This window comes from Ambystoma mexicanum, chromosome 1q, assembly GCF_040938575.1.
Source record: "Ambystoma mexicanum isolate Mex_15411 chromosome 1q, UKY_AmexF1_1, whole genome shotgun sequence".
Classification (NCBI taxonomy): Eukaryota; Metazoa; Chordata; class Amphibia; order Caudata; family Ambystomatidae; genus Ambystoma; species Ambystoma mexicanum.
Window position 1 is genome coordinate 1542385908 of NC_090922.1, and position 24948 is coordinate 1542410855.

The 24948-nt window shown below is 45.9% G+C and overlaps 2 protein-coding genes across 2 annotated transcripts in view; one reads left to right on the top strand and one right to left on the bottom strand.

Moving 5' to 3' along the window:
• The window catches only part of LOC138551563 (zinc finger protein 271-like), a 259519-nt gene that overhangs the window by 162708 nt on the left and 71863 nt on the right, over positions 1-24948 (bottom strand). The window lies entirely within an intron of this gene.
• LOC138551589 (zinc finger protein 79-like) overlaps positions 1-24948 on the top strand; it is a 59261-nt gene that overhangs the window by 29036 nt on the left and 5277 nt on the right. The gene's annotated exons all lie outside the window — the stretch shown is intronic.

Below are 24948 nucleotides of genomic sequence, written 5' to 3' on the forward strand. Positions count from 1 at the left end.
ACGTCTTTCCTCTCTGATCGACCCTCCCAGGTCCAACTTGGGTCCTTCCTCTCCTCTATCTCTCTCTCCACCTGCAGTGTTCCTCTGAGGTTTTACCTTTCTCCCTGGTTTTTCAACCAATACCTGTCACCTCTCGCCCACCACATTGCTGCCTTCTTCTCCAACTTCCAGTGCTATGCGGATGACACTGAGCTTGCTTTTAGGCTCCCCACTGCCGCCTCTTCTCCTTCTCTCATCCCGTATTGTCTCTCTGCAATCCAAGAGTGGTGCGCCGGCAATGATCTCTGCCTGAAGGCCAGCAAGACAGAGATCCACCACATTGGCACACCTGCAGCCCTCTTTCCCCTCACTCTCTGGCCGGTCTCCTTTGAGCCTCCCCCTGCTCCCACCTGCGAGGCTAAGAACCTTGGGGTTATTTTCGACTCCACACTCTCCTTCTCTCTTCACATCTCTGATGTCTCTAGAAGTCAAACTACCAACTGCACCTCAGAGGTACTCTCCCTTTCCTCTCCTTCCTCCAGAAGCTCACTGTTTCTAGAGCTCTGGTTCTCTGTAGCCTTGACTACTGTAACAGCCTCTTCTTAAATCTGCCTGCCTCTACTCTCCGTCCTCTACAACTCATCCAGAACAGGACTGGAAGACTTGTCCTTGGCCTCAAGCCCAGAAATCCCTCCTTTGGCTCCCAGTTTCTGCATGGATCAAATTCAAGACCGTTTGAATTGTCCACAAGGCTTTCTGTAGCCTGGGACCAAATATGTCCAGCTCTCTCTTCTTTAAGTCATTTCCTACTCGATCCCTTCTCTCCTCACCTCCAAATCCTTGAGGTTAAGGTACTTTTCCAAGCTATGAGCTGGGGGCAGATCTCTCTCCTCGGCGGGTGCCTCCCTCTGGAACAGCCTCCCTGCCTCTCTGAAACTTGAGCAGAACCAACTACGTTTCCGGAAGCAACTGAAGTCTTTCCTCTTTGCTTCTGCCTTCTCTCTTCCTTTTCCCTGCTGATCTCCCATCTGATACTGCACTAGTTACCTTACCACCCACTGAACCACGGGACCAGGTCCCTCCCCTCCTAGTGGCGCACCTGCACTGCCTCCTGCACTATCTATCACTTGCTGTTCTGCACTCAACCTTGCACTGCCACGTGCTGGCCGCACTTTATGTTTTTTTGATGTTTAAATCCTATTTCCTGCACTCGCTTCTCCTCCCCATCCATCTGCACTTTTCCCCTTTCCTCTGCCCTGCACTTGCGCTATCTCAATGTTACTGGGCCTAGTAAGATCGTTGTCTTGTCCCCCCTTTGTTTCCCCTCCCCTGCCTCGTCGCGCTTCAAAACGCTTGTGTATGGGCACGATAAAAATAAAATATCATATGATATATAGTTCCTCTTCTTTATTTAAGAGCTTGTCTACGCCCCACTGGCTTCCTTCAAGTCAGCTCTCTTTCTGTTAATGGAAGATGCATCTGGTTACTCTTCTACTTGAAGTGCTCTACATTCTAATGTTACAGCACAGATGTTACATAGTGCAGAATGTTACAGTTCTCCCTCTCAATTGGATACACGCGACCACTCCGGTAAAGTTAGTTAGTCAACAATGGAAAAAAGGAAAGCTTTTTGTTTAAGCGAGCACTGTAACAGGTTTTAAATGTGCACTTGATACATTTCCTTTGTTGTTAGGACTTTTTATAGCAACAAACAACTTTTACTTGCTCCCACTTCTAAGCAAGTTGGATTGAGCTCGTTACTGTTCCCGGCAAAGGTGTTCCGGTGAATCTGAATACAGAGCTTCACTCACCGGCTCCAGAAACACTGCGGATACGGGGTGCTTCCACTTCCCAACTTGTTTTCCTGCCACTAATAGTTCATGCACTCTTGGGACCCACACCCATCTGCAGCATGAGTGTCTCTGGTCTGGCCGCAACCATGGGGAGTCTCCTTCACTCCTCTGTCCCTTGGCTAGCTTCTTCACACAAGCCTCGGGTTGCAGCACAACCTCAACCCTGTAGTCACAGCTACTAGGTACACATGGGGAAACCTTTAACTTTGTCAAGTTTCTCTCAGTGCAGCCACGGCCAGACAGGGTTTGTGAACACAAGACCAACTCAAAATCTGCCGTTGAAATCTGCTCTTCTCTCGTCCCGGCATCCCTTTAGTGATCGCACTTCCTCATTAACTGCCAGCCTCGTGCTCTTCTCATTCTGCTACTACTACCAGCCTTTCAGCTCCTTCTTTCTGCTCCTTCCTGCTTCAGCATTTTATTCCATACAAGTGGGGCAATTAAGTTCAGGTGCAGTTTTAATTGCCTGACCCTGGCAAATGCTGTTAGGCCTACTTTCCTGTCCTCTACTTCTGCATGCCTCATCAATCCTCTTCTTCATCACAGTCCCTGTGGGATTCTGGAACACGTAGTTAATTTTAAGGCTATTAGGTTTTTCCACTCCTTTTACATTGTTGAAGGTAGTTTTAATTACCTTAATATTTTTAGAAGAGGGATTGTGTGTTTTAGTCTCATTAGAGACCGAAGGTGCAGAGATGGCAACACTCTCGCCACTCCTAGTTGAGGAGGACATTTGAGTTTAGGGATAAAAAAGACTTGTTTTTCTGATGTAATATATTTAGATGTTTCAATCTTAGACTTTACTACCTTAGTTATAACTGTAGGCTGAAAACAATTAGAACGACAACAAGCCATAACCTCGTCTGGAATGGTAGTAAGAGTTTCCCTTTCACAGGAAAAATACCATGTCTCATCCCATGGAACCCCCTCCCCACCCTGTGCCCTGTCTCCACGCAGGTGATCCTCCTGCAGTACACCGCCCCCAGGATTAGGACCATGAAGCATCTGCCCTCCCCCAGCCACCTGTGAGGAGACTCTAGGCAGGCTTTCAGTGAGGGATCCATAGGATTCTTCACACCTTGCATAAGCAGACGTTAGTGAAGGAATCCCCTCCCACCCTGGGCCTCATCTCCACCCAGGTGATCCTCATGCAGTACGCCACCCCTAGGGTAAGGATCAGGAAGCGTCTGACTCTCCTAGTCACCTGGGAGGCAGGGATTTGGTGAGGGTTCAAGGGATTCCCCACTTAAGCTAAACTAGGGTATGGGTGGTTCCTCATTGGTTGGCATGTAATATGGCCAAGCTTGGGCACTGACAAGCTGTGAGGAAATATGGAGACATACATGGTGGGGGAAGAGAAATCATGGTCCACTGTTTTTCCAATTAAAGAGCAGGCCTACACCATCTTGGCACCATGAAGCCTGTCGAGTTGAGAGACTGTGTCCTTGGGCATCTCCTCGTGCCTGCCTCACTGTCCGGAATGGACATTGTGACTAACTACTGTTCTTAACCACATCTTACCGGAACGTGTTTCAGATTTCAATTCCTCTATTTATTTGGATTTTAGCTACTTCTGAGCGTGTGCGTTTCTCTTGACTGACCACTTGAGGCACCCATCTCTCAGCCTCCATAGTGTTTCTTGGCTTGTTCATTGCGTGCACCTGAACATCAAATGGTGTCTGCCTTGTATTGTAGCTAATTAAATTAAATGGTTGAACACTCGCCAGCATGGGAATCATTTCCTCACCGCTTGCTGTTCCGATGTGCAAACATTTTCATTTCCGCAGCCTTGAAATTCCTTTCCTCTGAGCTTGTGTGTGTTCGCAATGCAGACTTCAGAGATTTTACTGTATTTTGTTTCATCACTTAATTTAGCTCCAAGGCCGAGCTCGATTTCCAGAGCCTGTGCTTTAATAATTGTAATGGATTTGTGACCTTTACTTCCATGCTGACACATTTACTTGTCTGTCTATCGGATCCTGGTGCAGGGCTGCCACGATGAATTACCTGCCCGCGTAATCAGCATCAAACCTCCTGCAGTATTATTCTGCCCTATCAGTGTAGTGAGCCCGTCTCTTTGCATGCTGGTACCTATATCCTCTCTATATTGATCTCGGCACACTACTTGATTAGTTCCTACACTAATGCCATTTAACCTAATTCTTTATGGCAGCTGCATTCCAGGAGCTTTGAAAGCTTGGTTTCAAATGTGTCCCTCCTCACACAATATGTTCGTCTCTTCTGAGATATGTAGGGGGAGGGCTTCGACTTGAGTGCTGGTTAACATTTGCATCACCACTGGGGTTGGTGTCTTCATGGAGGCTCATCCACATTAGAGGAGAATGATCTTTCACTAGCATGAACTTGTGAGATCATATTTTTAATATCCCACCACCCATTTTATTGCTAGAGCCCGCATCTCAATTGTTGCATAGTTCTTCTCCCCAGGAAGAGCTTCATACTGATGTAAACTATTGGGTGCTCTATTCCCTCATAGTCCTGGGAAAAAACAGCTCCTAGGCCAACCGTTGAGGCATCTGTTTGAAGGATATATTCCTTAGAGAAATTGCGGGCACTACAAGGATGGATTTTAGAGTGATCAAACAAGCTTGGTCTGTCGTATCCCGTTTGAGTTTTTGTGGTTCTGCATTCCTTAATTTGTCTTTAAGACAAGCGGTGATGGGAGAGTAGTTTGGAATGAAATGACAGTAGTAACCAACTAAACTGAGAAAAGCTCTTAGGTCTCGTTTTGTTTGATGGTATGGCTGTTTCTTGGACTGCTCTCACTTTCTGGGTTTGAGGTTGCAGAAAGCCATTACCATAAAAAACAAAAAATACTTTACAGCGGACTGGGCCAAATGTCATTTTTTGGGGTTGGCAGTATGATATGATATGATATCATTTGGTATTTGTTTTTGGTATTTGTTACACACCTACAAACAAGTGTTTCCAGGTGCCACAAGGAGAGACAGAGGGATGACAAGACAAACATTCTTACTAGGCCTTGTGACATTCAGATCGTTCAGATTATTCAGTTCATGTTCGGTTCGGCTAACTGAACAGGCTGTAACCAAGCTCTGTGCAAAACACACTCTGGCCTAGTCTGGCCTAGTTTTAGATCAAAGATGCATGTAGATGATATTCAAAATGCAGTCCACTAAAGCTTCTTTAAAAACATTGGGCCTCATTCCGAGTATGGCGGTAAGGGATAGCGGCCACCGGTAACGAGACCGGTGGCGGTGATCCCTTACCGCCATACTCCGAGTTCCCTTTGCGCCTTCACCCTTAACGCCTGCTTTGTCGAGGGCGCAAAGGGGCCTCCAAGCCAATAACTGTGACCGTAATGAACGGTCACCATTATTTGCATCTTCCCCATTCCCATTGAGCCCTATGGGGGCTCATTTGGGAATGGGGAAGAGCCTTGGTGAATGGGGAATTACTGCCCCGCCAACCTTGGAATGGGGCGGTATTTCAGCCATCCACCAAGGCGCTGCCGGTTCGGGTACGGCATCAAACAAGGCGTTAAGAGCGCCATTGGTTAGCGCCGTACTCGGAATGAGGCCCATTGTTTAAAGAGGTGCTTCCCAGTCAGAAGAACAGCAGCATGTTGAACCACTAGATTAAAAGAAAAACGAAAAGAAAAAAGGCCAGGGCACGCATTTCTGACTCTTGACACTCTTGAAACTGCACCAGGAACAGCACTATCATAGATAGACTGTCTTTTGTTTTGTTTCTTTCTCCTCCAGCGTAGATCTGGACAAGACAGATACCTCTATTTTGTGATTGAGGCTCACAGGAACAGTGCTTGTTAATATTTCTATATCACTCATTTTAGGGTGCACTCACAAAACAAAGTGGTACATTTGTATGCCCATTTCTTTTTTTCCACTTTGTGTTCCCTGCTGTTTCTTGTGTTTTATCCCTCTACGTGCGTTCTTCCTGTTTGTAATTACACTCTGCTTCTGTTGTTTTCCATAGGTCTTTTTTCCCCTCTGTGTTTACTGTTGGCTTATTTTTGGTGCCTTATAGACGAAGGGGGTGTTGTAGACGGTCCCCAATGGAATCGTCGCACAAGGGAAAATTCATTATTGAGAAGAAAAAGTGTGTGTGTAAAACAAGCCAATGAAGTAAGCCTAAATCAAACTTCAATCCATGGACTATAAGAAATCGTAGTTCTCGCTCTGGATGACACAAGTGAAGCCCCGATATATAATCACAAATAATTACATTTTATTAATAGTTCTTTAAACCATCTTAGTTAAAAACACAAGCTACATTCAAGTAAATCACCACCAGTGTGTACCATCAGAAATAACTAATAGGAAAAACAACCCGTCCACAGTCTGGAATAATGGTAAGAAGGCTCTAACAGGTCAAGTCTACAACGTGAGACCACAATTATCAAACATCTCCCTAAGCACATTACGAGCATCCCTACGGTCTCTAGTTTCAACATTCAGGCTGTGCGTCCTGTCGTGTTCGTCAGGACATTAGACCCATTTTTTCCAATGTAATCTGGAAGAAATCCCAATAAATATGGTTGGAATAACCTGTTCCACTAAATCTAGAAATCCACCACGTGCACCCCAGTGCGAGAACTTATACTCACTCATCAAAGGTCTGTGTCTTAGATCACAGCTCGTGCTGGAAAAATATCACCAAAACGAACAACATGATGGGCATCAGCATTTTCACCATTGTTCCAAGCCAGGCTGGGGCCCAGCTGAAGGCCAGGGAGAACCAATCCTATTCTTGAACTCCAGCTTCTTTCTTCATCTTCACCCCTAGTTCATGCACTGCTGCAATAACGTGTGATAATGTTCCATTTTCTGCATCTTCGGAAGGTACACATGTGCAACATGAGCTCCTGATCTTTTTTCAAACTTCTCCTTACATGGCTGTCAACAGATCCAACACATACCTATTTTGCATTGTCATTAGTCTAAGGGCACTCAGCTCCACCCTTATGATATTAAATCCTTTTTTGGTACCGTTAGCCAACTGGATCAGTTCCCATCTGACGATCTGGAGCCATTTTGCAATGGCTCGCGTTTGGATGCTGGGAATTAGAAATGCAAAAAATGTAATCATAGAGCTTGTATTCATTAGGTATTTGTGCGAGTAGTTCGGATGAGTCTGTTGATATGTAATTGAAGGTCCTTTTTCTTCTTCTCAGTTGGTCATAGGGCTCTTTCTCAGGGAGGATGTGAAAGGCTGGTGATGGCATTGTGTGCTGAACTTCAATTGTTGGGTGCACTGTGGGCGCTTCATCAGGCAGGGCCCCCCCTTTCAGGTGTTCTTCTGGGACTAACATGGCTGAGTGCAGCGTAGCTAGCGAGCAATAGCCCCTCCAAGAACGTGGGAGGTGCAAGTACGCTTGTTTGGCGCACACCCAGTAGTAGCCCATCAGCACTGCAGTGCCTTTCTTGAGATCTGGAATTATCACAGTTCTGTTACACCATTCGTTTAACCCGACAGAAACAGTTCCTTCACTGTAAAAACATAGTTCATAAGTCTTTTCTTGGTGCACTTTCACTAGCTTCTCAATGGCTGCAATCCAGGTCAATTTGGTGATGTGCTCTGTCCATGACTGTGCACAAGTCTGTTCCACAAGTGCTGCAATTTATTCGGGCAATCCTAAAGATCCTTCAGCTTTGCATGTGAGGGTTGTTTCTAGCCACTTATTGTTTGTGTACTTCGCACCTTCGATCACCAGGTACGGTTCTTTCAAACAGTTGGGGTTGGTGGAACTCGTTTTGCATTTTTTGGTATTCGGATTAATAAATTCTAGGTGGACATTGCGTGCCTAGAATGTACCTTTGATCCTCGATAGCGCAAGATGAACTAGGCATTGTGCCTCTATCATTTGTACGTCCTGCGGTGCTAAAACCTTGGGTGCCCCATATGCGTGCAGCATTAAGGAACAGACATAGCAACTCCTACTAGTTGGTTGTCTTCCCACTGTACTCATGTCGTACCAACTGTTCGAGTGCTCGGGATGATGAATATCCTCAACTGCGTCTAGGCCTAAGCCATGAAATGCATCATATTTGAGTTTACGTGCTTGTCTTTTTATTCTCTTATTGCGTAGTACGTGTCTTTTTGCTTCCCTGCTTCTGCTAGTTGTAATATTTACACTACTATTTGCATTACAAAAGTTGCTTTTGACATTTGGGAGTAGTATTTCAAACAGTTTACTTGTACATACAGTTGTATGGGAATCACTACTATTTGTGGAGCGCAACGTTGTGTTCTCGTTATGTTATTGATTTTGTGGGATTAACGGACAAACTTTCATTTGTCCGTTCATTCTGGTCTGGGCTGGAATTCAGGATTTAGGGGTAGGGGTAAATTTAGTTACATTGGAGGGTATAGGAGTCAATTCAGTGACATTGGAAGGTATATTTGTGTTCCAGGTCCCCATGGTCCCTCCCCTTCTTTTAGATGGCCAGCCGCGCACGGTGGAGCCGCGCACAGTGGGTGTGTGGTCCAACATGGCCGCTACTCCGAGACGCACGCTATGCATAGATACACACTTCAGAGTTGCGCGTAAGCCTTAAGAATAGCAAACTCAACCACGCATGGCTCCAGTGGCACTATTCAAGCGGAAACACTGGTAAGTGAGGGTCTTTCACGCGTACCCCTGCCAGCACCCATTAGGGGCGGTGGTAGCCCACATGACCGTCTAGACAACAATTACTTCAAAATTGGTAATTGGTGGTTTTCTTTCTCTTTTTTCTCCCCGGCCGTGCTGATATGGGTACCTTTCAATTTATGATGTGCTCTTGAAATTCCTTTTGGCTCTAAGAATTAATTACACTCAATTGAGTGCATCGAACCCGCGACAGCGGCTATATAGGTATGTGTAATTCAACTTACAAGGCACCAAAAATAATTTCTGTAATGCATACTTACTCGTTATTAGTCAATCACTAACAGACACTGTTTCCACTGACAGTGGAGCCCAATCTTTAGAAAAACTCATCATTAAAATTGCACAACTACTATTGGTAAGTGGCACTAAGCTGCCTTTCATAAGGCAAGGATTTCAATTCGCAAGGATTTCCAAGGTAGAATTCTATTTGGGCAATTACTTTTGAGGGTTTAGTAATAGTGCACATGCATGACCAGTATTGGATTATATGCTAATTTAGCAATTCTTTTATTTTGTTCTTCCTTGGACCTCATCACGAGTTTGGCTGTAGCCCTTAAATGCGGCGGTAACGGTATCACCGCCACATTTAAGGGCTGGCCCTATCACGAGTTGGGCGCTAAATCGGCTGTTTTACCTCCAGCTTTTTTCTGGAGGTGAAAATCCCTATTTTCGGCTGTATTACAGCCTGCTGTATTAGCCCGCAGTATAAGCACCGAAAATTCCCCATTGGATCCAATGGACCCATTCAGGAATGGGGATTTACCGTTAAGGCCCAACTCGTGATCCGGTGGTAATACCACCGGACCGGTCGGTGTTAGGGCTATTACAGTCGGTGGTATTACAGCCGGGAATACAGCCGAACTCGTGATTGCACCTACCTTATATTGGAAATTTGCAAACTTGATTGGCCAACTAATATCCTTTTTTGATTTGGTTCTCTGGTGCAATTTCATTTGAATTGTTTGTGGATGACTGGGCCTCATTACGATCGTGGCGGTCCGGAAATAACGGTGGCGGTAAACCCGCCGCCACCGTTGTTTCCGGACCGCCTGATCCCGACCCCTGCAGGCGGGAGGTGATGTTCCCGCCAGGTCTGACCTGGCGGGTTTAACACCGCCCGCCTGCAGGCGGACGAGGAAACACCGGCAGCATTACAAGATGCTGCCGGTGTTTCCATGATCCCGATTCCCATTGAGTCCCATAGGACTCAATGGGAATGGGGATTTACACCATTCCGCCTCCGTGATTCCCGGAAAACCGGGGTTGTGATGCCCCGGTAATTCCGGGAGTCACGGAGGCGGAATGGTAATACGAGTCCGGCGTTAACCAGGCGGTTTTACCGCCTCGGTTAACGCCGGACTCGTAATGAGGCCCACTGTCTTTTATCTTCACTGATTGATTAATGGTCTGTATAAACCATCCGTTGTGCCCTGTCATGTGTTGTGTTCTGGACATATGGTACAAATTACCACCTGTATTCTTGCACTGCTAATGTACAATTGCTATGCAGCCTCAGATGAAGAGCCTTACAGCTCGAAACACATGTCAGGCTGCCTGATTTTCAAATTAAACTGTGCAAAACTTGCATTTATTTTTTTGTACAAGTGCGCGGAGTGAAAGCAAACAACCTCCTTTTGTTTTGTACAATCCTGTGGGCAACTTGGTAGGTTACCCACAACAAGCTTTTACCTGCACGCCATCAATACACTCATTCTTAGTCAGTGTGCTGGCGTTCAATTAGTCTCTCTCTGTCAATCCTCCTTTTTATTGCATTAACTTTGGACACCTGGTGTCGAGTCCATATGTTTAGAGATGCATCTGATTGCACGTGTCAATTGGGACAGGTACTGATTAAACTCTTCCCCCAGAATTGCTGCTGCCCTATGAGCATCTGATGCTCTCCTCACAAGTGATAGAGGTGTTTGCATATGTCTGCCAGATGCTTTTATTAATATACATTTCTTCCTACCCAAATTGAATGATAGAAAGATCAACTACCTCCTGTACGCTGACGATCTGATCCTAATGGATTATACCGCAGTGGGGACCTCCTGTACAGTGATGATCTGATCCTAATGGATTACACCCCAGTGGGGACCTCCTGTACAGTGATGATCTGATCCTAATGGATTACACCCCAGTGGAGACCCCCTGTACAGTGATGATCTGATCCTAATGGATTACAGTGATGATCTGATCCTAATGGATTACACCGCAGTGGGGACCTCCTGTACAGTGATGATCTGATCCTAATGGATTACACCGCAGTGGGGACCTCCTGTACGCTGATGATCTGATCCTAATGGATTACACCACAGTGGGAACCTCCTGCATGCTGATGATCTGATCCTAATGGATTACACCCCAGTGGGGACCCCCTGTACAGTGATGATCTGATCCTAATGGATTACAGTGATGATCTGATCCTAATGGATTACACCGCAGTGGGGACCTCCTGTACAGTGATGATCTGATCCTAATGGATTAGACTGCAGTGGGGACCTCCTGCATGCTGATGACCTGATCCTAATGGATTACACTGCAGTGGGGACCTCCTGCACGCTGACGATCTGATCCTAATGGATTACACCACAGTGGGGACCGCCTGCATGCTGACGACCTGATCCTAATGGATTACACCACAGTGGGAACCTCCTGCACGCTGACGACCTGATCCTAATGGATTACACCACAGTGGGGACCTCCTGCATGCTGACAAACTGATCCTAATGGATTACACCCCATTGGGGTTACAGCGGCAGTTGATAGCTTTGGAGTCTTTTGTTGATAAGAACATGTTAACAATAAACGCCCAAAATCAGAAATCTTAACTTTCCATAAGGGCCAGGGAAAGGTAGGAGGACGCTTCAAGGGGTCCATAACAGTATCTCTGTTAGTAAAGCGAGCACACTTTTTCGATATACTAATACGTTTTTTGGGGTAACCTCTTTGTGTTAGCCTTAAATCCTGATCACTGGCATGGTTGTAGAAGTCAGCCAGGTCAGTACAGTTTCTATGAATCCGGAGGTACTGGCCAAATGGTAGATTCTCACAGAGGTGACATGGGTGATCACTTGAAAAATGCACTACAGTGTTTCTATCACTTGCTTTCCTGTAGGGACTACATTTTAGTATCCCAGATTCAAGCTGGATTTTAAGGTCCAGTAAGTGGACCTCCACTTTGCTGTACTCCACCGTAAATTGGATGTTTGTATCTACATTGTTTAGCTACGTTAAAAAAGACTTGAGATCCGCCACTGAGCCATCCCAGATGAACATGATGTCATCAATGTATCATTTCCAAATTAAGATGTGGTTTTTAAGGGGGTCTGTGTCAGCAAGAATGTTCGTTGTTCCAAAATTGGACATGAATAGAATTGCTAAACAGGGGCAAATGCAGCACCCATCACAGTTCCCTTGGTTTGGAGATACATTTATTTATTTTTACATTTATATAGCGCTCACACAGCCCGCAGGCATCGAGGCGCTGTTGCAGGAATTAGTTGCGTAATTGTGCTTTTTTTTTGTCTTAGTTACGTATTTATAACACACTTAAACACCGAGAGGTTTCTAATCGCGGACCCGGGGATCGAACGTTGTTGCTTCGTGTCGTCTTGCTTCCAAGACGCGCACGCTGCCGCTGAGTTATCCTCCCGTCTGTTGAATTCGAAGTAGTTCTTGCATAAAGCCAATCTCATTAGTTCAATGATGAAATTGTCTGGTATCCGGTCCTGACAACTAAATTGGGTAAGGTGATCTCTAATGCATTCAATCACCTGTTCCTGAGGTATACTTGTATACAATGATTTGATGTCCATCGTGACTAACCACTGGCTAGCATGATTAAAGACCTGGTTCCCCAAAGTGTGGGTAGTGTGAGTGGTGTCTCTCAAAGAGGTAGGTGTGAGTGTACTCATAGGTTTGAGAAACGTGTTGATGAACTTGCATAATGGTTCAAGCATGGAGCCACGGCCAGAGACGATGGGTCTACCTGGTGGATTTTCCAAGATCTTGTGAATCTTGGGTAACACATATATTGTTGGTGTGCGGCCTTGGCTGGTAGTAAGGGACTCACATTCCTCCTCAGTAATCCAGCCCAGGCCAAACTCATATTTAACACTTTCTTCAATTGCCTGTTTGATTTCTTTCAAGGGGTCTCTCTTCAATTCTTTTAGCTCTCCCCATCTTGTAGTAATGTATTCACCATTTCTAAGTATTGAAAGTTTGTCATGATTGCAATTCCCCCATCTTTGTCTGCCTGTTTTATTACTATGGCTGGGTTTTTAGCTACATTGTTCAGAGCTGCATTCTCATCTCTCGTGAGGTTATATTTCAATGGTCCTCTTTGAGTTTTCAAGATATTGAAATCTTTTAGGATACATTTTTCAAACGTGTCTATGTCCCATGGGATTTGATTGTCTTGGGGCGAGAAAGTGGAAGGGACCTGTAGTCCTGAGTCTAATGCCTTCTCCGTGCTGGGGGAGTTTTTGAAGAAGGCTTTGAGTCGAACTGTCCTAAAAAATCTGCGGAAATCCATTTTCAGCATATACCAGTCAGGTACAAATGATAAGCCTTTAGAGAGGACTGAGATTTGTGCTTGAGTCATTTCAAGGTGGGGCAAATAAAAAATGAGCAAAGTGGATTCCATATTCGTTATCTGTTGGGGAGACTTCATCCCCGTTTCTGCCGTTTCATTGGGGCAAATGGTTGGAACCAGGTGGTTCCCCACCTGGTTCCTCCTGGCCCTCCTCTGCATAAAAAGGGGGTGGTGTAAAGTTCCCAAATGTTTGAGATTGATTGTATCTGGCCTGATCGTCTGGGTAGCTGCTGGAGTATGGAAATGAGAACCTTCATCTTTTTCCTTGTCCCCATTGGGCAACCAGTTGTTTTTTGGCAGCTTCAATATACTGGCCCATAGTGTAGTGGAATATGTGTTCCAATTTAAACTCCCGTTTGACTTTTGCCGATGTTTTTTTTTTTTTTAGTAATGGTTGCAGCTTGTTGGTTTCCCCAAGGTGTTCACGAGCATTCGTGAGGGCTGTGTTAGCGAGGAATTTCTCCTCTTCTATGGGCCTCATTCTGAGTAGGCCGGTAAGGGATACCGGGCACAGTTAAGGAGACTGGTGCCGGTAATCCCTTACCGCCCTAATACGAGGTCCCTTAGCGGGTCCCTCCTTTAACGCCTGGTCAACCGGTTACAACTAATGCTGGTGGAAACCGGCTCAGAATCAATGCAACGCAAATCCTGAAACTTGGTTCCCGATATATAAACTCCGACCTTAGTCAGGGAGTCGATTACTCTGCCCTGTTCTCTGCGCACACCATACGTCCAGATCTATCTCGTCAAACTGCATGCTTCCATAAGCATTTATACAGTAATGTCATCCACAATGCAAAAAAAGCACTGAGAAGGGACTTGAGGATCTTAAAAAAAAAACATGCCCAGGAAAGACGTAATTGGGATAAATCACATGCCATCATAATCAACCAAGACCGTGCTGAACTAATGATGAAACTATTAGTATCCAAAGACACAAGACAAATTTGGCAGATCTTGAATGCTGGCCTCTCAATTTGCCCTTCAAATATTGCCAACACAATCTCAGGCGCTGACTGGGAAATGCATTTTACTACAGTGTTTATGAATCCTCAAGCCGAGCCAGTTGTGACAACTAACTCCGATAGCGTCCCTTGGGCAGTGACAATGTCGTTGGTAGAGATTGAATTAGCCATCCATGGTTTAAAAAACTCACGTACCTCGACCCGGACCTGATAACGAATGTGATGTTAAAAAAACATCCGAAAAACTGGGCTCTCTTTATTGAAAAGGTGTTCTCTCAAATTGCAATCTCCAAACAGCTTCCTGAGTCATGGTCTACGGCAATTGTTGTACCCATCTATAAGAAGGGCAATCGGGACGATCCCTCCAACTATCGCGTGACTGCCCTTCTCAATACCATTGGTAAGATCTTTGGCTCGAATTTGCGACAAAAGTTAGCCCTTTGGGCACAAGCATCACTGATTCCGGTTATACGCCAAACAGGCTTTACAAAAGGAGTGGGAGTTGAGGTCAACTTGCTGATTCTAACCATTCTGAAACTTGAAACATTGAAAGCCAATGGAAAACTACATCTAGCCTTCATCGACATGAAGCAGGCTTTTGACAGCTTAAATCGGGGAATGCTCTGGCTAAAACTGTCGAACTGGAAGTGCCCAGTCGAAATTCTTGAACCAGTCATGGCCCTTCACATGCACACGTCCATACGCGTTAGACTCAATAACAATGGCGAGCTATCTGACCCAATCAAAACAGCAAAGGGTGTCAAACAGGGATGTCCTCTTCTCGGCGCCGACTTGTTTAAATTATTTTTGGTCGACCTCCCTGGACATCTTGACCTAATGCACTGTTCTTCCCCAAAGCTAAACAACGTCCCAGTAAAATGCATCATTTATGCAGATGATTTGATCCTGATGGACCGAACTCAGATTGGACTCCAGCGTCTGCTCAAGAAACTATATGAGTATCTAGCGATCAACGATCTTCTGATAAATACATCTAAAACACAATTGGCAGTTCGGCTAAAAAGAAAGACAAATCCATCAGGTGGATACTTGCCAGCGAAATTCTCAGCTCCGTGACCTCCATATGGTATCTTGGGATCCAGTTTAATAGCTCCATTTGTGAACACCACTGGATCGCTGAACTAAAAACCCGAATGACAAGGCTTGCCATGCAAGGGGCAAAGATCAACAAAGATTATAGAAAATTTTCCTTGGCACCCGTTCTAACTTTCTACCTTCAAAAGGTAGTTCCAGTTATTGTTTTCGGCGCAGAGGCTGGTTGGAATATAAAAGAACACATCTGCCAGCTGCTGGGGGGCCGATTTTGGCGCAACGTTTTGAAATTGCCACAATCCACTTCTATAATGATGTTAAGATATGAACTAAATTCTCTTCACACCAGAGTTATGTGGGCTTCACTTACTGCAATGCAAAAAATGCTCCTGCCAATACTGGCCCCCTCTTATCAGATTTTTGCAAGTGAGAGCAACAGCAACCAATCCAGTCTAGTAAAACTTGGGCCAAGCAACTTCTTGCAATTATGACTGACGCTGACTTTAACCATCTTGAACTGCTTAACCGGCCACAATGCGCAAAGAAGAAGTTTGAGACTTGGGCTTGGATAACTAATCAGCAAAATCGTGCAAGCATGCACTCTGCCATCTCTTTGGGCTTTGGCCGAAATAAACTAAATGTGCAACCTCGATATTTGCTGCATTGTCCATCACGTCATCACCACCACTAATTTCTGAGGCTTCGAATGAACTCATTAAGAACGAAAGAAATTTGTTGGCAAAGATGCGACAAAGCTATGCTTGACAACCTCTGCCGTTTTTGTCGACTCAAAATCAAATCCTCTAAACATCTAATAATTGACTGTGAAGGAACCCATAATCAACGTACGCTGCACTTAGGGAATTTTGCACCATGTGATGACAACATGGAATCCTGGTGGTCTCATATCCTCTCTGGGAATAATATTAAACCTTCTTGTGCAGTGGTAGATTATATGGATTTGCTCCTGAAAACTGAAGTTTGACGAATTCGGACACCACCGATGATGTTCCGATTGAGACAACTTAATTTGAATAGGTGTCAATCTGGTGTTAATTTAGCCTTAGCAATGCTTGAACAAATGGAAACACTATTTAGTGTGGTTGTTGGGATACACAGGCTATTTATTGTTAGGATGAACTCTGAAACAAAAGTTTGAACCTTGTGATTTAAACTATAGTGTTTCAATAAATAAATAAAAAAATAAAAAAACTTAATGGAACATGCAGTGGAATATGAGTTCTAGTTTTCTGACACAATGCTCAAGTAAGAACAAAGTTTTTAACTTCTGCAAAGACCCTTGGCCAGTAAAACTGATTCAGTATTTGGGCTTGTCTCTTGGTTGCCCACAACTGTCCCTCTGTAAGATAGGCATGGTCGATTTCAAGAACCATCCTCCTATGGCTGCGTTGCACCACTATTTCGGAAAAAGATACTCCTCCTGGCCCAACATCAACCCTATAAAGCACCCAACACTTGAGGGAAAAACTTTTCTTTCTTTCTTTCTTTCTTTCTTTCTTTCCTTCTTTCCTTCTTTCCTTCTTTCCTTCTTTCCTTCTTTCCTTCTTTCCTTCTTTCCTTCTTTCCTTCTTTCCTTCTTTCCTTCTTTCCTTCTTTCCTTCTTTCCTTCTTTCTTTCCTTCTTTCTTTCCTTCTTTCCTTCTTTCTTTCTTTCTTTCTTTCTTTCTTTCTTTCTTTCTTTCTTTCTTTCTTTCTTTCTTTCTTTCTTTCTTTCTTTCTTTCTTTCCTTCTTTCTTTCTTCCTCCTCAGGAATAATTCAAGGAGGGCCTCCACTAGAACTGGATCATTTCGCTGAGCGAAGGCTAAATCAGGATTGATCTCAGTAGCATTTTTCTGAATTGGGAACTTTTTACCTCAGGGTCAACTACAGGCCCTCCGATACTTTTGTTCCCCTCTCAGTTTTTTGTAATTCCATTTTTTCTGTTATTCTGGGGGGACAGGACTTTCTCCAGAATGCCCTATGCTACCTTGTGTGCCATTATTTTGTACGAGTATTTTAATATCCTCTCTGAAGTCTGGGTCAATTACACCTGCTGTTACATCCAGGAAAAATGTCCATGCTAGCCATGATTTAGAAGTTAAGCTGATGTAAGTATGAGGGGGCGGGGAGGAATCAATACTAAGGGCCTCATCACGGGTTAGGCGGATCAGTAAAAATGCATCAGGTATACCGTTCCCGCTGCATTACCGCTGCGCCCAAATGTGAGTTTGGGCGGAAAGGTTAACAGATTTACCTCCAGCTTTATGCTGGAGGTAAATCTTGCCACTTTCCTCCTATTTGAGGTGCTATTAGTGGCAAATGGGGAGTAACAGCCTTACCGCAACTCAGGATCCGGCGCTAGTAGTCTTTTCATTCAAACCCATTCTAGAAAAAGACATCACCAACATAATGAGGAACATCAAACCCTCCAATTGCAAAGGTGATGTATGCCCAGCCACCATTATCAAAGACTGCGCCGAAGCATTAGCTCCCTTCCTTACAGCCTTTGTAAACGCCTCCTTTGCTACAGGGAAAGTCCCTGCCTCCCTCAAGGAAGCCTGGGTCCGCCCTCTCCTAAAAAAACCCACCCTTGACTCCACCTCCCCCAACAACTATAGACCCATCACCACTGTCCCCTTCCTCCTCAAAATACTGGACAAAGCAGCATACCTGCAGGTTCAACATTTCATTGAAGAGAACAAATTCCTAGGACTCCGACAATCAGGCTTCCGCCCCAGACACGGGACCGAAACCGCCCTACTTGACCTGAAAAACCAAATGGACGATGCCAGAGACATGGGCAAACCAGCACTTCTCCTACTTCTTGACCTATCCGCGGCTTTCGACCTCGTGGATCATGACGTCCTATGCCACCACCTCTCCTCTACGGCCAAATTTTCCCCTGAAGCCACAGCATGGATCACTTCCTTCTTACAAGACAGAACCATGCAAGTATTCTCGGACCTAGCATCCGCTTCACCTACTATCATACTCTGTGGTGTGCCCCAAGGCTCCTGCCTCTCACCCACCCTCTACAACATCTTCACACGACCCCTTTTTCTCATCCTTGACGCCATGGGCATTTCATACACCAACTACGCTGATGACACACAGATCCTCCTCACCCTCACTGGCAACTACGACACTGACTCCATGACCCTCAACAACCTCTACAACACCATCCAAGCCTGGATGGCAGACAATGGACTATGCCTCAACTCAGACAAGACTGAACTCCTCCTGGTAGGCTCACCCGACACGCTGAAAAATCTAGACTCCCAGTTCAGTCACTTCACCATAGACTCCATCAAAATACCTGTCTCAGAATCAGTCAAAACACTTGGCGTCTACTTAGATTCCAACCTATCCATGGTTAAACAAGTCAACGCTATAGCCTCTGCAGCTGCATATCATGCCAAACTAATCAACGCAGTCAGGCCCTTTCTCTCCAAAGAGAACTGCACTAACATAGCCAGAGCCATCACTGGATCTAGGCTTGACTATTGTAATGTACTCTTCCTAGGTACATCCAACAAAAACCTAGAGAGGTTACAAATCATTCAGAATAGCGCTCTCCGGGCAGCCCAAGGCATTGCCAAACGAGAACACATCTCGGAAGCCAGAAAACGAGCACACTGGCTCCCAATAAAAGAAAGGATCATCTTCAAAACGCTGACACTGACTCACAAGTGCTTTCACCTTACTGCCCCCGACTACCTCTCCCAAAGGATCCACCCCGTCTCTACTACGAGGCCAACCAGATCACCATATACTAACATGCTCTCTGTGCCATTAGTAAAAAAATCCAGAGCTGGCGGCTCCAGCTTCCCATATCTCGCACCCACTCACTGGAACGCCCTACCTCCTATAATCCGAGGTGAGGCCTCCCTTTGCACCTTCCGCAAATCCATAAAAACCATCTTATTCACATAAGATTCCTCGCACCAGCTGAATACATCTCCTATGTTCCAGTGCTTAAACTGTTTGTAATGACCAACTGCACCAACCAAAACAGCAGCTCTATGCCTGTTGAATACATAATGTACTGATGAATGCTTCTTTGCCTGTAACTAAGCTCTTGCAAGTAACAGCGCCTCAATGCCCATGGGTTACTTGCGCGCTATATAAATTTAAATAAATAAATAGTAGCGCCGGACCGAGTTGCATTAACAATATTTACTGTTGGGATACTGCCAAACATCTGATGAGGCCCTAAATCCATTGAGATGAGTTGTTTCTCACCAGATTCTAGGATGACTTCTCTACTGTTAAAGAGACCGAATCCTCTGGGTTCTTTAGTTGCCACTGTAGGGATGTGGGCTTGTCCACTAAGTTTGGTAACACTAATGGTCCCCCGTTTTGTATCCTTCAAGTCAAATCTCATTCCTGACACCATATGGAAGGGTGCAGAAGTCAGTCGGACACATGGGTGGCATTTTAATTAATTAATTTATTTATTGTGCATTTGTTAGGCGCCTGTACAACAAAATAGTGATTTAAGGGGCCACAAGGCAAAATGGGGAAGGGAACAGGAGATGAAAAAACATAATAAAGACAAAAAGTATACAATTTTGGTTCTACTATGCCTCGTGGCATTCAGATGTGCAAGTGCTATGAAGAGAAGTGCAAGGGGTAGGGGGGATGGAGCAAGGATTGGACAAGTACCAGTGATGACATGGGAGGGAACAGCTGGTTAAGTGCAAGGCAGGGGAATCCAACGGGTGGGAAGCACAGCCGCCCAGTAGGGGGCCCACAAGGGCAGGGGTGGGGGGTGCTGGTGTTGACTGGCCAGGGGCCAGGTACTGGTGAAATTCATGAAGGTCCTGGCCGCCAGTCTCAGCAGCAGTGTGGTGATTAGCGGGGGAGGGAAAGAGGGAAAGAAGTAGAGAACAGCAGAGTTTTGAGAATTTAAAGAGGTCCGGCTCAAGTCTGAGAGGTGCAGCGAGGCTGCTCCAAAAGGAGGCACCAGTGGTAGAGAGAGACATGCCCCCAGCTCTCTGCTTGGAGAAGCATTTGACAAGCCGAGAGTTGGAGTTAGAGGAGTGGAGGGCTCTGGCAGGGAGGTATTTAGGGAGAGAAAGTTGTGTGGTCTAAGGCCTCAGACAGCCTTGTGGGTGATGCAGAGGGTCTTGAATTTGATCCTTGCAGCCACCGGGAGCCAGTGGAGAGATTTCAGGGCTGGAGAGATACAGTCCCCGGACTTGAGGCCAAGGATACGTCTTACAGCCCTATTCTGGATTGTTTGAAATGGGCGTAGGGAGGAATGAGGGAGATTGAGGAAGAGGCTGTTTCAGTAGGAAAAGGCATGATTCTGGATAAAGTCTTATTAACACAAAAGGTTTATAAAATGCCGCTATCCCCAAACACAATGAGGGCTTTCCTTGCCTCAAAGTAAGCTAATAGAAAATGTCAGGTAGTCCGAAAACAGTCTGTCCCCATTGTGTCAAAAACCTGCTTCTGTCCCTAGCACTTACATTCTAAGATAACTGTGCAAGGGTATTCTTTATTGATTTATGTATTTATTGGATATTTGTAAGGCGCCTTTACAGCAAGTGGTGTTTCAAGGCATCACAAGAAAAAAAAGGGGCGGGGACAAGGGAGAAAGATACAATAACAGTCCTACTAGGCCTTGTGACATTCAGATCGTGCAAGTGCAGTACAAGAAGTTTTAGGCAGGTAGGAGGGCGAAGTGCCGAACTGCGCAAAAACAACGTGCTAAATGTAGGAAGGGAAAGGGTGAAGGGGCTGTAGTGCAAGTGCTAAGGGGAAGCCAGAGGGCAAGTGCCAGGGAAGGCAGGTAAGTGAAGGCCAGGGGGCGGACTGGGTGGGGGGGCTGTGACCTGTAGTACTCAAAGGGAACCAGGAAGCCAGCCACAGCGGCAGAAGAAGATATTAGGAGGGGGAGAAAAGGAGGATCTTGAGGAGCTTCCAGTAACTTGAGGAGATCCGACTCAGGCGTAAGAGGGGTAGGGAGACCATTCCAGAGGGAGGCTCCTGTGGAGGACAGACATATAGCCCCCACTCTATGACTAGCAAAGCATCTGATTTGCAGAGAGTTGGAGCTAGCAGACTGAAGAGCTCTTTCAGTGAGATATTTAGGTAGAGAGAGTTGGATGTAGGGGATCCCAGGCCCCAGAAACCTTTGCGGATGATGCTGAGGGTCTTGAATTTGATCCTAGCAGCAAACAGAATGCAGTGGAAAAAAGTTAGGGCTGGAGAGAGGCCAAGAATAAGCCTTGCAGTCCTATTCTGGATTAGTTGAAGTGACTAAGGGAGGATGAAGGAAGATTGTGGAAGAGGCTGTTACAGTAGTCAAGCCTAGAGAGGACCAGAGCTCGGCAGACATTGAGTTTCTGGGAGAAGGTGAGGAAAGGGAGAATACCTCTGAGGAGGTGCAGCTTATAGGGGGCCTTCTTGGCAAGGTCGGAGATGTGAGGAGAGAAGGAGAGAGAGGAATCAAAGATGACACCAAGGTTTTTTGCCTCACAAGAGGGTGCATGGAGAGGACTCAGAGAGGGCGACAGGAGGGAGGACTGGTGGGGACTAGGGTCCCAACTAAAAGAATCTCAGTCTTAGTGGCATTAATGAAGAGAACATTGGCAGTGCACCATGACTGAATGGCAGTCAGACAGTCAGGGATGAGAGAGGAGGAAGTGGGGGATGGGGAGGGACGTTTGAAGAGAGTTGTGTGTTGTCTGCATAACACTGGAAGTGAGGTGGGAGGGAAGAGATCAAGTGGGCTAAGGGGGCAAGGTAGATGTTGAGAAAACCACAGTGAGAGGAAAGAGCCTTGAGGGGCGCTGTATGGTGTTCAGTGTGATAGGGGAGGAAAAAGGGCCCAGTGAACCGAGGAAGGTCTGTTGGAGAGGAAGGGGGCCAACCAGTCCAGTGCCAGGCCCGTGATGCAAAGGGTCTCACTGAGACGATTTATCAGGGTGGCATGATTGACCGTGTCGAAGGCAGAGGAAAGATGCTGGAGGATAAGAATGGAAGGAGAGTTCAGAGTCAAGATTAGAAAGCAAGTTGGCACGGGTGTTCAGTGGAGCAGTCTCCGTGCCTGTGACAGCTCTGAAGACAGACTGGAGACCGTGGAAACAAGCGACACATTCGGTATGTGGGTAAGTTTGGAGATGGCAAGCTTCTCCAGTAGTTTCTCCAGGAAGGGGATAATGGAAATAGGACGATAGTTAGCAGGGCAGGAGTGGTCAGAAGAGGTCTTTCTAAGGAGGGGATGCACAAGGGAGTGTTTGAGGGTTTGAGGGAAGGATCCGGTGGCAAGCGAGTGGTTGCAGAAATAAGCCAGGGAAGGCACAAGGCAGGCAATGCTGTCCTTGATAGTTCTAGAGGAGCAGAGGAGCACCTGTTTGGAGGAGACATTCATAGAGAGGACTAGTCTAGAGACCTGAACCGGTGTTATGGGAGAGAAGGAGGAGAGTAGTAGGGAAGGGGAGAGGGGAGTCAAGGGAGGCATGACAGCTGGGGAGGGAGAAGGGAGGGGGTAGAGGAGAGTGAGGACAGAATGTCCTGAGTTTTGGAAAGGAAGTGTGAAGGCCAGAGAGGTACACAGGGTCAGGGATGGCGGATTGGCGAGTTCATTGCATATTTTAAACAGTTTGTCAGAGTTGTTAGTGGCCCCGGTGATACAGGCTTGTATGTGAACCCTCTTCTTTGAGCGAATGGAGAGTCTGTATTGCCTTTGGAGCAGGCGACAGGCCAGTTTGAGGATGTGTCTGATGCAGCCACTCTCGCTCAGTCACTCTGCACTTCACTCAGTGAAACAATATTCTTGATGTTTTGAATAAACAGAACAGATCCCATATTCCCTGGTAATAAAATGATGAAAAGAAATGTTAAAAAACGAAAAGTTCCAAGACTGGGCTAGCGTTCCTTTCCCCTGGACATATTCTTCCATCAAGAGGCTGTATCGAAAATAAGGGAAAGTCTCTTACCTTTCAGTCTTCTGCGTAGGTGTGAGTGCTAGATTTAAAAGGGTCGTTTTGTGTCTCCTCTTTCCAAAGTGGGTAATTCAAAAATAAGCGTCCCAGGTCCTCTTGACTTTAGATCTCGGTCTCTGATAAGGGTACAGGCCCCAGACTCGCACTGCAGTGTTACTCTCCTTGGTTTATTGTCCTGCCAAGTGAGCAACTGGTTTTGGTTCTCTTTCGGGTCACAGACCCTGTCTTTTGGGTGCTATCCCAGTCTCACACAATGGTGTCACTCCCCCTTGGTTTACCCTACTGCCAAGTGAGCAAATGGTTTTGGTTTTCTTTTGGGTCCCAGACCCTCTCTGTTGGGTGTGGGTCCCAGATTTGAACAGTGGCGTTACCTCCCCTTGTTTCACTCTCCTGCCAAGTAGGTAACTGACTTTGATTCTGTTTATGGGTCCCAGACCTTCTGTTTTGTTTCTTCAATTTATTTTTAAGCTTCCCTGGTCCTCTAACAACTTCTAGTAAACTTGCATACCTGTTCTCCTCTTCTTGAACAGTACCAGTGTTTCCCCAGTCACTGTGTTGTTCGCTGAGGCTCTGACAGCTTGTTGGAGAGAGGCAGGTTCTGCAGCTCTTTGGGCGGTGTCTCTCCTCTCCCCGATGTGCGTCATGCACTGCAAGTGGTTCACCTGAGCTCTGGTGCCCTCAAGGTAAGTACCGTTACCAATGCACTTATTCCCTTGCACTTGGACCTTCGTCAGCCTTTCCTCTACCTCGCTCCTTGGCATACTGTTCAGTTTGCCTTTGCTCGTTTGGTGTAGGCAACCCGCCATTCCTTCTCGGAGACTCGTTCCTTCGGGTCTCGTTCTCGGGAGGCTCGTCTCTCTCAAGCTTCTCTCTCCCAGGCTCCTCTCTCCCAGGCTCCTGAGTTATTTTTGAACTTCTGTGCCGTTCCGGCAATTGACATCTCGGAATAAACTAGACTGCTCACTACGTTTCTTGTAAGTTATCTTCCTAGTCCCAGTACTAGTTTTTGACTATGAAGCTGCGATATTTAGAATCTTTAGATATTTCAGATTTGTCCAGAGTATCAAAATGGTCAACCTTACAACAGCAGAGTATATTAGACCTCTCTGCAATGGGAGTGGGGGGCTGGGATTGGAGAAGTGGTTGGGGTTCTCATGGTGGATGAATACTGTGTTCCGTGAGAGTAATCATCCCCAATTCCGATAGGGGCTTCCCTCCCCATGTGATCCTCCCCGGTGCACCACCCCAGAGGGATTATTGTACTGTGCACGCACTGCCCAGGCCCCATGGGAAAGGTCTCCCCCTAGGGAAGAAGGGACGCCATCCTCAGATTTGTTACTCTTGAGCACATGCTTACGATAAGTGGCTTTGAAAACACGGGTTGATAAAGCAGTATCCAGCAAAAGAGAATCTTTATTCTTACTAAGAACAGAGATATATGCTCTTTTCTTGATATATGTTACTTCATTTTCAAAAGTGAGTGAACCATAAAAGCACTTATTTTCAAACATTGGAAAAATTGTTCACATGTTGAGATATTACATCGACTTTTACTTAATCCATTAACATTTGCATTCAGGAATCGCTTGTCTTTTAAGAATACAATTTCTGAGTTTGACCCTCTACGGGAGGATGTTTGCAGATTCTTGGGGTTACTCTCTTCCCCTGGCAGCTGTCCCCTTTTAGTCCTGGTTCCGGGGTTTGGGGCAGTCATCTGTCAGGGGTCCCATCTCTATGTTCACGTGCATGGCATTGTTAGATATCCTGAGTCCTGAAGGTTCTGGAGTCAGGGGCCCTCATTACGACTCTGGGACCATGGTGCTATTACGGTGCCGTAATTAGCACCAAGGTCGCTTAGCGCCTTGGACTTTAACGCCTGCAAAAAGCAGGC